This window comes from Salvelinus alpinus, chromosome 2, assembly GCF_045679555.1.
Source record: "Salvelinus alpinus chromosome 2, SLU_Salpinus.1, whole genome shotgun sequence".
Lineage (NCBI taxonomy): Eukaryota > Metazoa > Chordata > Actinopteri > Salmoniformes > Salmonidae > Salvelinus > Salvelinus alpinus.
Window position 1 is genome coordinate 104,159,665 of NC_092087.1, and position 12,816 is coordinate 104,172,480.

Consider the following 12,816-nt stretch of genomic DNA (forward strand, 5'->3'; position numbering starts at 1 on the left):
GCTGCATTAATACAGATCCTGGTTTGATACCCAGCTCTGGCGCAGCGTCTAAGGCACTGCATTGTGCTGCATTAATACAGATCCTGGTTTGATACCCAGCTCTGGCGCAGCGTCTAAGGCACTGCATTGTGCTGCATTAATACAGATCCTGGTTTGATACCCAGCTCTGGCGCAGCGTCTAAGGCACTGCATTGTGCTGCATTAATACAGATCCTGGTTTGATACCCAGCTCTGGCGCAGCGTCTAAGGCACTGCATTGTGCTGCATTAATACAGATCCTGGTTTGATACCCAGCTCTGGCGCAGCGTCTAAGGCACTGCATTGTGCTGCATTAATACAGATCCTGGTTTGATACCCAGCTCTGGCGCAGCGTCTAAGGCACTGCATTGTGCTGCATTAATACAGATCCTGGTTTGATACCCAGCTCTGGCGCAGCGTCTAAGGCACTGCATTGTGCTGCATTAATACAGATCCTGGTTTGATACCCAGCTCTGGCGCAGCGTCTAAGGCACTGCATTGTGCTGCATTAATACAGATCCTGGTTTGATACCCAGCTCTGGCGCAGCGTCTAAGGCACTGCATTGTGCTGCATTAATACAGATCCTGGTTTGATACCCAGCTCTGGCGCAGCGTCTAAGGCACTGCATTGTGCTGCATTAATACAGATCCTGGTTTGATACCCAGCTCTGGCGCAGCGTCTAAGGCACTGCATTGTGCTGCATTAATACAGATCCTGGTTTGATACCCAGCTCTGGCGCAGCGTCTAAGGCACTGCATTGTGCTGCATTAATACAGATCCTGGTTTGATACCCAGCTCTGGCGCAGCGTCTAAGGCACTGCATTGTGCTGCATTAATACAGATCCTGGTTTGATACCCAGCTCTGGCGCAGCGTCTAAGGCACTGCATTGTGCTGCATTAATACAGATCCTGGTTTGATACCCAGCTCTGGCGCAGCGTCTAAGGCACTGCATTGTGCTGCATTAATACAGATCCTGGTTTGATACCCAGCTCTGGCGCAGCGTCTAAGGCACTGCATTGTGCTGCATTAATACAGATCCTGGTTTGATACCCAGCTCTGGCGCAGCGTCTAAGGCACTGCATTGTGCTGCATTAATACAGATCCTGGTTTGATACCCAGCTCTGGCGCAGCGTCTAAGGCACTGCATTGTGCTGCATTAATACAGATCCTGGTTTGATACCCAGCTCTGGCGCAGCGTCTAAGGCACTGCATTGTGCTGCATTAATACAGATCCTGGTTTGATACCCAGCTCTGGCGCAGCGTCTAAGGCACTGCATTGTGCTGCATTAATACAGATCCTGGTTTGATACCCAGCTCTGGCGCAGCGTCTAAGGCACTGCATTGTGCTGCATTAATACAGATCCTGGTTTGATACCCAGCTCTGGCGCAGCGTCTAAGGCACTGCATTGTGCTGCATTAATACAGATCCTGGTTTGATACCCAGCTCTGGCGCAGCGTCTAAGGCACTGCATTGTGCTGCATTAATACAGATCCTGGTTTGATACCCAGCTCTGGCGCAGCGTCTAAGGCACTGCATTGTGCTGCATTAATACAGATCCTGGTTTGATACCCAGCTCTGGCGCAGCGTCTAAGGCACTGCATTGTGCTGCATTAATACAGATCCTGGTTTGATACCCAGCTCTGGCGCAGCGTCTAAGGCACTGCATTGTGCTGCATTAATACAGATCCTGGTTTGATACCCAGCTCTGGCGCAGCGTCTAAGGCACTGCATTGTGCTGCATTAATACAGATCCTGGTTTGATACCCAGCTCTGGCGCAGCGTCTAAGGCACTGCATTGTGCTGCATTAATACAGATCCTGGTTTGATACCCAGCTCTGGCGCAGCGTCTAAGGCACTGCATTGTGCTGCATTAATACAGATCCTGGTTTGATACCCAGCTCTGGCGCAGCGTCTAAGGCACTGCATTGTGCTGCATTAATACAGATCCTGGTTTGATACCCAGCTCTGGCGCAGCGTCTAAGGCACTGCATTGTGCTGCATTAATACAGATCCTGGTTTGATACCCAGCTCTGGCGCAGCGTCTAAGGCACTGCATTGTGCTGCATTAATACAGATCCTGGTTTGATACCCAGCTCTGGCGCAGCGTCTAAGGCACTGCATTGTGCTGCATTAATACAGATCCTGGTTTGATACCCAGCTCTGGCGCAGCGTCTAAGGCACTGCATTGTGCTGCATTAATACAGATCCTGGTTTGATACCCAGCTCTGGCGCAGCGTCTAAGGCACTGCATTGTGCTGCATTAATACAGATCCTGGTTTGATACCCAGCTCTGGCGCAGCGTCTAAGGCACTGCATTGTGCTGCATTAATACAGATCCTGGTTTGATACCCAGCTCTGGCGCAGCGTCTAAGGCACTGCATTGTGCTGCATTAATACAGATCCTGGTTTGATACCCAGCTCTGGCGCAGCGTCTAAGGCACTGCATTGTGCTGCATTAATACAGATCCTGGTTTGATACCCAGCTCTGGCGCAGCGTCTAAGGCACTGCATTGTGCTGCATTAATACAGATCCTGGTTTGATACCCAGCTCTGGCGCAGCGTCTAAGGCACTGCATTGTGCTGCATTAATACAGATCCTGGTTTGATACCCAGCTCTGGCGCAGCGTCTAAGGCACTGCATTGTGCTGCATTAATACAGATCCTGGTTTGATACCCAGCTCTGGCGCAGCGTCTAAGGCACTGCATTGTGCTGCATTAATACAGATCCTGGTTTGATACCCAGCTCTGGCGCAGCGTCTAAGGCACTGCATTGTGCTGCATTAATACAGATCCTGGTTTGATACCCAGCTCTGGCGCAGCGTCTAAGGCACTGCATTGTGCTGCATTAATACAGATCCTGGTTTGATACCCAGCTCTGGCGCAGCGTCTAAGGCACTGCATTGTGCTGCATTAATACAGATCCTGGTTTGATACCCAGCTCTGGCGCAGCGTCTAAGGCACTGCATTGTGCTGCATTAATACAGATCCTGGTTTGATACCCAGCTCTGGCGCAGCGTCTAAGGCACTGCATTGTGCTGCATTAATACAGATCCTGGTTTGATACCCAGCTCTGGCGCAGCGTCTAAGGCACTGCATTGTGCTGCATTAATACAGATCCTGGTTTGATACCCAGCTCTGGCGCAGCGTCTAAGGCACTGCATTGTGCTGCATTAATACAGATCCTGGTTTGATACCCAGCTCTGGCGCAGCGTCTAAGGCACTGCATTGTGCTGCATTAATACAGATCCTGGTTTGATACCCAGCTCTGGCGCAGCGTCTAAGGCACTGCATTGTGCTGCATTAATACAGATCCTGGTTTGATACCCAGCTCTGGCGCAGCGTCTAAGGCACTGCATTGTGCTGCATTAATACAGATCCTGGTTTGATACCCAGCTCTGGCGCAGCGTCTAAGGCACTGCATTGTGCTGCATTAATACAGATCCTGGTTTGATACCCAGCTCTGGCGCAGCGTCTAAGGCACTGCATTGTGCTGCATTAATACAGATCCTGGTTTGATACCCAGCTCTGGCGCAGCGTCTAAGGCACTGCATTGTGCTGCATTAATACAGATCCTGGTTTGATACCCAGCTCTGGCGCAGCGTCTAAGGCACTGCATTGTGCTGCATTAATACAGATCCTGGTTTGATACCCAGCTCTGGCGCAGCGTCTAAGGCACTGCATTGTGCTGCATTAATACAGATCCTGGTTTGATACCCAGCTCTGGCGCAGCGTCTAAGGCACTGCATTGTGCTGCATTAATACAGATCCTGGTTTGATACCCAGCTCTGGCGCAGCGTCTAAGGCACTGCATTGTGCTGCATTAATACAGATCCTGGTTTGATACCCAGCTCTGGCGCAGCGTCTAAGGCACTGCATTGTGCTGCATTAATACAGATCCTGGTTTGATACCCAGCTCTGGCGCAGCGTCTAAGGCACTGCATTGTGCTGCATTAATACAGATCCTGGTTTGATACCCAGCTCTGGCGCAGCGTCTAAGGCACTGCATTGTGCTGCATTAATACAGATCCTGGTTTGATACCCAGCTCTGGCGCAGCGTCTAAGGCACTGCATTGTGCTGCATTAATACAGATCCTGGTTTGATACCCAGCTCTGGCGCAGCGTCTAAGGCACTGCATTGTGCTGCATTAATACAGATCCTGGTTTGATACCCAGCTCTGGCGCAGCGTCTAAGGCACTGCATTGTGCTGCATTAATACAGATCCTGGTTTGATACCCAGCTCTGGCGCAGCGTCTAAGGCACTGCATTGTGCTGCATTAATACAGATCCTGGTTTGATACCCAGCTCTGGCGCAGCGTCTAAGGCACTGCATTGTGCTGCATTAATACAGATCCTGGTTTGATACCCAGCTCTGGCGCAGCGTCTAAGGCACTGCATTGTGCTGCATTAATACAGATCCTGGTTTGATACCCAGCTCTGGCGCAGCGTCTAAGGCACTGCATTGTGCTGCATTAATACAGATCCTGGTTTGATACCCAGCTCTGGCGCAGCGTCTAAGGCACTGCATTGTGCTGCATTAATACAGATCCTGGTTTGATACCCAGCTCTGGCGCAGCGTCTAAGGCACTGCATTGTGCTGCATTAATACAGATCCTGGTTTGATACCCAGCTCTGGCGCAGCGTCTAAGGCACTGCATTGTGCTGCATTAATACAGATCCTGGTTTGATACCCAGCTCTGGCGCAGCGTCTAAGGCACTGCATTGTGCTGCATTAATACAGATCCTGGTTTGATACCCAGCTCTGGCGCAGCGTCTAAGGCACTGCATTGTGCTGCATTAATACAGATCCTGGTTTGATACCCAGCTCTGGCGCAGCGTCTAAGGCACTGCATTGTGCTGCATTAATACAGATCCTGGTTTGATACCCAGCTCTGGCGCAGCGTCTAAGGCACTGCATTGTGCTGCATTAATACAGATCCTGGTTTGATACCCAGCTCTGGCGCAGCGTCTAAGGCACTGCATTGTGCTGCATTAATACAGATCCTGGTTTGATACCCAGCTCTGGCGCAGCGTCTAAGGCACTGCATTGTGCTGCATTAATACAGATCCTGGTTTGATACCCAGCTCTGGCGCAGCGTCTAAGGCACTGCATTGTGCTGCATTAATACAGATCCTGGTTTGATACCCAGCTCTGGCGCAGCGTCTAAGGCACTGCATTGTGCTGCATTAATACAGATCCTGGTTTGATACCCAGCTCTGGCGCAGCGTCTAAGGCACTGCATTGTGCTGCATTAATACAGATCCTGGTTTGATACCCAGCTCTGGCGCAGCGTCTAAGGCACTGCATTGTGCTGCATTAATACAGATCCTGGTTTGATACCCAGCTCTGGCGCAGCGTCTAAGGCACTGCATTGTGCTGCATTAATACAGATCCTGGTTTGATACCCAGCTCTGGCGCAGCGTCTAAGGCACTGCATTGTGCTGCATTAATACAGATCCTGGTTTGATACCCAGCTCTGGCGCAGCGTCTAAGGCACTGCATTGTGCTGCATTAATACAGATCCTGGTTTGATACCCAGCTCTGGCGCAGCGTCTAAGGCACTGCATTGTGCTGCATTAATACAGATCCTGGTTTGATACCCAGCTCTGGCGCAGCGTCTAAGGCACTGCATTGTGCTGCATTAATACAGATCCTGGTTTGATACCCAGCTCTGGCGCAGCGTCTAAGGCACTGCATTGTGCTGCATTAATACAGATCCTGGTTTGATACCCAGCTCTGGCGCAGCGTCTAAGGCACTGCATTGTGCTGCATTAATACAGATCCTGGTTTGATACCCAGCTCTGGCGCAGCGTCTAAGGCACTGCATTGTGCTGCATTAATACAGATCCTGGTTTGATACCCAGCTCTGGCGCAGCGTCTAAGGCACTGCATTGTGCTGCATTAATACAGATCCTGGTTTGATACCCAGCTCTGGCGCAGCGTCTAAGGCACTGCATTGTGCTGCATTAATACAGATCCTGGTTTGATACCCAGCTCTGGCGCAGCGTCTAAGGCACTGCATTGTGCTGCATTAATACAGATCCTGGTTTGATACCCAGCTCTGGCGCAGCGTCTAAGGCACTGCATTGTGCTGCATTAATACAGATCCTGGTTTGATACCCAGCTCTGGCGCAGCGTCTAAGGCACTGCATTGTGCTGCATTAATACAGATCCTGGTTTGATACCCAGCTCTGGCGCAGCGTCTAAGGCACTGCATTGTGCTGCATTAATACAGATCCTGGTTTGATACCCAGCTCTGGCGCAGCGTCTAAGGCACTGCATTGTGCTGCATTAATACAGATCCTGGTTTGATACCCAGCTCTGGCGCAGCGTCTAAGGCACTGCATTGTGCTGCATTAATACAGATCCTGGTTTGATACCCAGCTCTGGCGCAGCGTCTAAGGCACTGCATTGTGCTGCATTAATACAGATCCTGGTTTGATACCCAGCTCTGGCGCAGCGTCTAAGGCACTGCATTGTGCTGCATTAATACAGATCCTGGTTTGATACCCAGCTCTGGCGCAGCGTCTAAGGCACTGCATTGTGCTGCATTAATACAGATCCTGGTTTGATACCCAGCTCTGGCGCAGCGTCTAAGGCACTGCATTGTGCTGCATTAATACAGATCCTGGTTTGATACCCAGCTCTGGCGCAGCGTCTAAGGCACTGCATTGTGCTGCATTAATACAGATCCTGGTTTGATACCCAGCTCTGGCGCAGCGTCTAAGGCACTGCATTGTGCTGCATTAATACAGATCCTGGTTTGATACCCAGCTCTGGCGCAGCGTCTAAGGCACTGCATTGTGCTGCATTAATACAGATCCTGGTTTGATACCCAGCTCTGGCGCAGCGTCTAAGGCACTGCATTGTGCTGCATTAATACAGATCCTGGTTTGATACCCAGCTCTGGCGCAGCGTCTAAGGCACTGCATTGTGCTGCATTAATACAGATCCTGGTTTGATACCCAGCTCTGGCGCAGCGTCTAAGGCACTGCATTGTGCTGCATTAATACAGATCCTGGTTTGATACCCAGCTCTGGCGCAGCGTCTAAGGCACTGCATTGTGCTGCATTAATACAGATCCTGGTTTGATACCCAGCTCTGGCGCAGCGTCTAAGGCACTGCATTGTGCTGCATTAATACAGATCCTGGTTTGATACCCAGCTCTGGCGCAGCGTCTAAGGCACTGCATTGTGCTGCATTAATACAGATCCTGGTTTGATACCCAGCTCTGGCGCAGCGTCTAAGGCACTGCATTGTGCTGCATTAATACAGATCCTGGTTTGATACCCAGCTCTGGCGCAGCGTCTAAGGCACTGCATTGTGCTGCATTAATACAGATCCTGGTTTGATACCCAGCTCTGGCGCAGCGTCTAAGGCACTGCATTGTGCTGCATTAATACAGATCCTGGTTTGATACCCAGCTCTGGCGCAGCGTCTAAGGCACTGCATTGTGCTGCATTAATACAGATCCTGGTTTGATACCCAGCTCTGGCGCAGCGTCTAAGGCACTGCATTGTGCTGCATTAATACAGATCCTGGTTTGATACCCAGCTCTGGCGCAGCGTCTAAGGCACTGCATTGTGCTGCATTAATACAGATCCTGGTTTGATACCCAGCTCTGGCGCAGCGTCTAAGGCACTGCATTGTGCTGCATTAATACAGATCCTGGTTTGATACCCAGCTCTGGCGCAGCGTCTAAGGCACTGCATTGTGCTGCATTAATACAGATCCTGGTTTGATACCCAGCTCTGGCGCAGCGTCTAAGGCACTGCATTGTGCTGCATTAATACAGATCCTGGTTTGATACCCAGCTCTGGCGCAGCGTCTAAGGCACTGCATTGTGCTGCATTAATACAGATCCTGGTTTGATACCCAGCTCTGGCGCAGCGTCTAAGGCACTGCATTGTGCTGCATTAATACAGATCCTGGTTTGATACCCAGCTCTGGCGCAGCGTCTAAGGCACTGCATTGTGCTGCATTAATACAGATCCTGGTTTGATACCCAGCTCTGGCGCAGCGTCTAAGGCACTGCATTGTGCTGCATTAATACAGATCCTGGTTTGATACCCAGCTCTGGCGCAGCGTCTAAGGCACTGCATTGTGCTGCATTAATACAGATCCTGGTTTGATACCCAGCTCTGGCGCAGCGTCTAAGGCACTGCATTGTGCTGCATTAATACAGATCCTGGTTTGATACCCAGCTCTGGCGCAGCGTCTAAGGCACTGCATTGTGCTGCATTAATACAGATCCTGGTTTGATACCCAGCTCTGGCGCAGCGTCTAAGGCACTGCATTGTGCTGCATTAATACAGATCCTGGTTTGATACCCAGCTCTGGCGCAGCGTCTAAGGCACTGCATTGTGCTGCATTAATACAGATCCTGGTTTGATACCCAGCTCTGGCGCAGCGTCTAAGGCACTGCATTGTGCTGCATTAATACAGATCCTGGTTTGATACCCAGCTCTGGCGCAGCGTCTAAGGCACTGCATTGTGCTGCATTAATACAGATCCTGGTTTGATACCCAGCTCTGGCGCAGCGTCTAAGGCACTGCATTGTGCTGCATTAATACAGATCCTGGTTTGATACCCAGCTCTGGCGCAGCGTCTAAGGCACTGCATTGTGCTGCATTAATACAGATCCTGGTTTGATACCCAGCTCTGGCGCAGCGTCTAAGGCACTGCATTGTGCTGCATTAATACAGATCCTGGTTTGATACCCAGCTCTGGCGCAGCGTCTAAGGCACTGCATTGTGCTGCATTAATACAGATCCTGGTTTGATACCCAGCTCTGGCGCAGCGTCTAAGGCACTGCATTGTGCTGCATTAATACAGATCCTGGTTTGATACCCAGCTCTGGCGCAGCGTCTAAGGCACTGCATTGTGCTGCATTAATACAGATCCTGGTTTGATACCCAGCTCTGGCGCAGCGTCTAAGGCACTGCATTGTGCTGCATTAATACAGATCCTGGTTTGATACCCAGCTCTGGCGCAGCGTCTAAGGCACTGCATTGTGCTGCATTAATACAGATCCTGGTTTGATACCCAGCTCTGGCGCAGCGTCTAAGGCACTGCATTGTGCTGCATTAATACAGATCCTGGTTTGATACCCAGCTCTGGCGCAGCGTCTAAGGCACTGCATTGTGCTGCATTAATACAGATCCTGGTTTGATACCCAGCTCTGGCGCAGCGTCTAAGGCACTGCATTGTGCTGCATTAATACAGATCCTGGTTTGATACCCAGCTCTGGCGCAGCGTCTAAGGCACTGCATTGTGCTGCATTAATACAGATCCTGGTTTGATACCCAGCTCTGGCGCAGCGTCTAAGGCACTGCATTGTGCTGCATTAATACAGATCCTGGTTTGATACCCAGCTCTGGCGCAGCGTCTAAGGCACTGCATTGTGCTGCATTAATACAGATCCTGGTTTGATACCCAGCTCTGGCGCAGCGTCTAAGGCACTGCATTGTGCTGCATTAATACAGATCCTGGTTTGATACCCAGCTCTGGCGCAGCGTCTAAGGCACTGCATTGTGCTGCATTAATACAGATCCTGGTTTGATACCCAGCTCTGGCGCAGCGTCTAAGGCACTGCATTGTGCTGCATTAATACAGATCCTGGTTTGATACCCAGCTCTGGCGCAGCGTCTAAGGCACTGCATTGTGCTGCATTAATACAGATCCTGGTTTGATACCCAGCTCTGGCGCAGCGTCTAAGGCACTGCATTGTGCTGCATTAATACAGATCCTGGTTTGATACCCAGCTCTGGCGCAGCGTCTAAGGCACTGCATTGTGCTGCATTAATACAGATCCTGGTTTGATACCCAGCTCTGGCGCAGCGTCTAAGGCACTGCATTGTGCTGCATTAATACAGATCCTGGTTTGATACCCAGCTCTGGCGCAGCGTCTAAGGCACTGCATTGTGCTGCATTAATACAGATCCTGGTTTGATACCCAGCTCTGGCGCAGCGTCTAAGGCACTGCATTGTGCTGCATTAATACAGATCCTGGTTTGATACCCAGCTCTGGCGCAGCGTCTAAGGCACTGCATTGTGCTGCATTAATACAGATCCTGGTTTGATACCCAGCTCTGGCGCAGCGTCTAAGGCACTGCATTGTGCTGCATTAATACAGATCCTGGTTTGATACCCAGCTCTGGCGCAGCGTCTAAGGCACTGCATTGTGCTGCATTAATACAGATCCTGGTTTGATACCCAGCTCTGGCGCAGCGTCTAAGGCACTGCATTGTGCTGCATTAATACAGATCCTGGTTTGATACCCAGCTCTGGCGCAGCGTCTAAGGCACTGCATTGTGCTGCATTAATACAGATCCTGGTTTGATACCCAGCTCTGGCGCAGCGTCTAAGGCACTGCATTGTGCTGCATTAATACAGATCCTGGTTTGATACCCAGCTCTGGCGCAGCGTCTAAGGCACTGCATTGTGCTGCATTAATACAGATCCTGGTTTGATACCCAGCTCTGGCGCAGCGTCTAAGGCACTGCATTGTGCTGCATTAATACAGATCCTGGTTTGATACCCAGCTCTGGCGCAGCGTCTAAGGCACTGCATTGTGCTGCATTAATACAGATCCTGGTTTGATACCCAGCTCTGGCGCAGCGTCTAAGGCACTGCATTGTGCTGCATTAATACAGATCCTGGTTTGATACCCAGCTCTGGCGCAGCGTCTAAGGCACTGCATTGTGCTGCATTAATACAGATCCTGGTTTGATACCCAGCTCTGGCGCAGCGTCTAAGGCACTGCATTGTGCTGCATTAATACAGATCCTGGTTTGATACCCAGCTCTGGCGCAGCGTCTAAGGCACTGCATTGTGCTGCATTAATACAGATCCTGGTTTGATACCCAGCTCTGGCGCAGCGTCTAAGGCACTGCATTGTGCTGCATTAATACAGATCCTGGTTTGATACCCAGCTCTGGCGCAGCGTCTAAGGCACTGCATTGTGCTGCATTAATACAGATCCTGGTTTGATACCCAGCTCTGGCGCAGCGTCTAAGGCACTGCATTGTGCTGCATTAATACAGATCCTGGTTTGATACCCAGCTCTGGCGCAGCGTCTAAGGCACTGCATTGTGCTGCATTAATACAGATCCTGGTTTGATACCCAGCTCTGGCGCAGCGTCTAAGGCACTGCATTGTGCTGCATTAATACAGATCCTGGTTTGATACCCAGCTCTGGCGCAGCGTCTAAGGCACTGCATTGTGCTGCATTAATACAGATCCTGGTTTGATACCCAGCTCTGGCGCAGCGTCTAAGGCACTGCATTGTGCTGCATTAATACAGATCCTGGTTTGATACCCAGCTCTGGCGCAGCGTCTAAGGCACTGCATTGTGCTGCATTAATACAGATCCTGGTTTGATACCCAGCTCTGGCGCAGCGTCTAAGGCACTGCATTGTGCTGCATTAATACAGATCCTGGTTTGATACCCAGCTCTGGCGCAGCGTCTAAGGCACTGCATTGTGCTGCATTAATACAGATCCTGGTTTGATACCCAGCTCTGGCGCAGCGTCTAAGGCACTGCATTGTGCTGCATTAATACAGATCCTGGTTTGATACCCAGCTCTGGCGCAGCGTCTAAGGCACTGCATTGTGCTGCATTAATACAGATCCTGGTTTGATACCCAGCTCTGGCGCAGCGTCTAAGGCACTGCATTGTGCTGCATTAATACAGATCCTGGTTTGATACCCAGCTCTGGCGCAGCGTCTAAGGCACTGCATTGTGCTGCATTAATACAGATCCTGGTTTGATACCCAGCTCTGGCGCAGCGTCTAAGGCACTGCATTGTGCTGCATTAATACAGATCCTGGTTTGATACCCAGCTCTGGCGCAGCGTCTAAGGCACTGCATTGTGCTGCATTAATACAGATCCTGGTTTGATACCCAGCTCTGGCGCAGCGTCTAAGGCACTGCATTGTGCTGCATTAATACAGATCCTGGTTTGATACCCAGCTCTGGCGCAGCGTCTAAGGCACTGCATTGTGCTGCATTAATACAGATCCTGGTTTGATACCCAGCTCTGGCGCAGCGTCTAAGGCACTGCATTGTGCTGCATTAATACAGATCCTGGTTTGATACCCAGCTCTGGCGCAGCGTCTAAGGCACTGCATTGTGCTGCATTAATACAGATCCTGGTTTGATACCCAGCTCTGGCGCAGCGTCTAAGGCACTGCATTGTGCTGCATTAATACAGATCCTGGTTTGATACCCAGCTCTGGCGCAGCGTCTAAGGCACTGCATTGTGCTGCATTAATACAGATCCTGGTTTGATACCCAGCTCTGGCGCAGCGTCTAAGGCACTGCATTGTGCTGCATTAATACAGATCCTGGTTTGATACCCAGCTCTGGCGCAGCGTCTAAGGCACTGCATTGTGCTGCATTAATACAGATCCTGGTTTGATACCCAGCTCTGGCGCAGCGTCTAAGGCACTGCATTGTGCTGCATTAATACAGATCCTGGTTTGATACCCAGCTCTGGCGCAGCGTCTAAGGCACTGCATTGTGCTGCATTAATACAGATCCTGGTTTGATACCCAGCTCTGGCGCAGCGTCTAAGGCACTGCATTGTGCTGCATTAATACAGATCCTGGTTTGATACCCAGCTCTGGCGCAGCGTCTAAGGCACTGCATTGTGCTGCATTAATACAGATCCTGGTTTGATACCCAGCTCTGGCGCAGCGTCTAAGGCACTGCATTGTGCTGCATTAATACAGATCCTGGTTTGATACCCAGCTCTGGCGCAGCGTCTAAGGCACTGCATTGTGCTGCATTAAT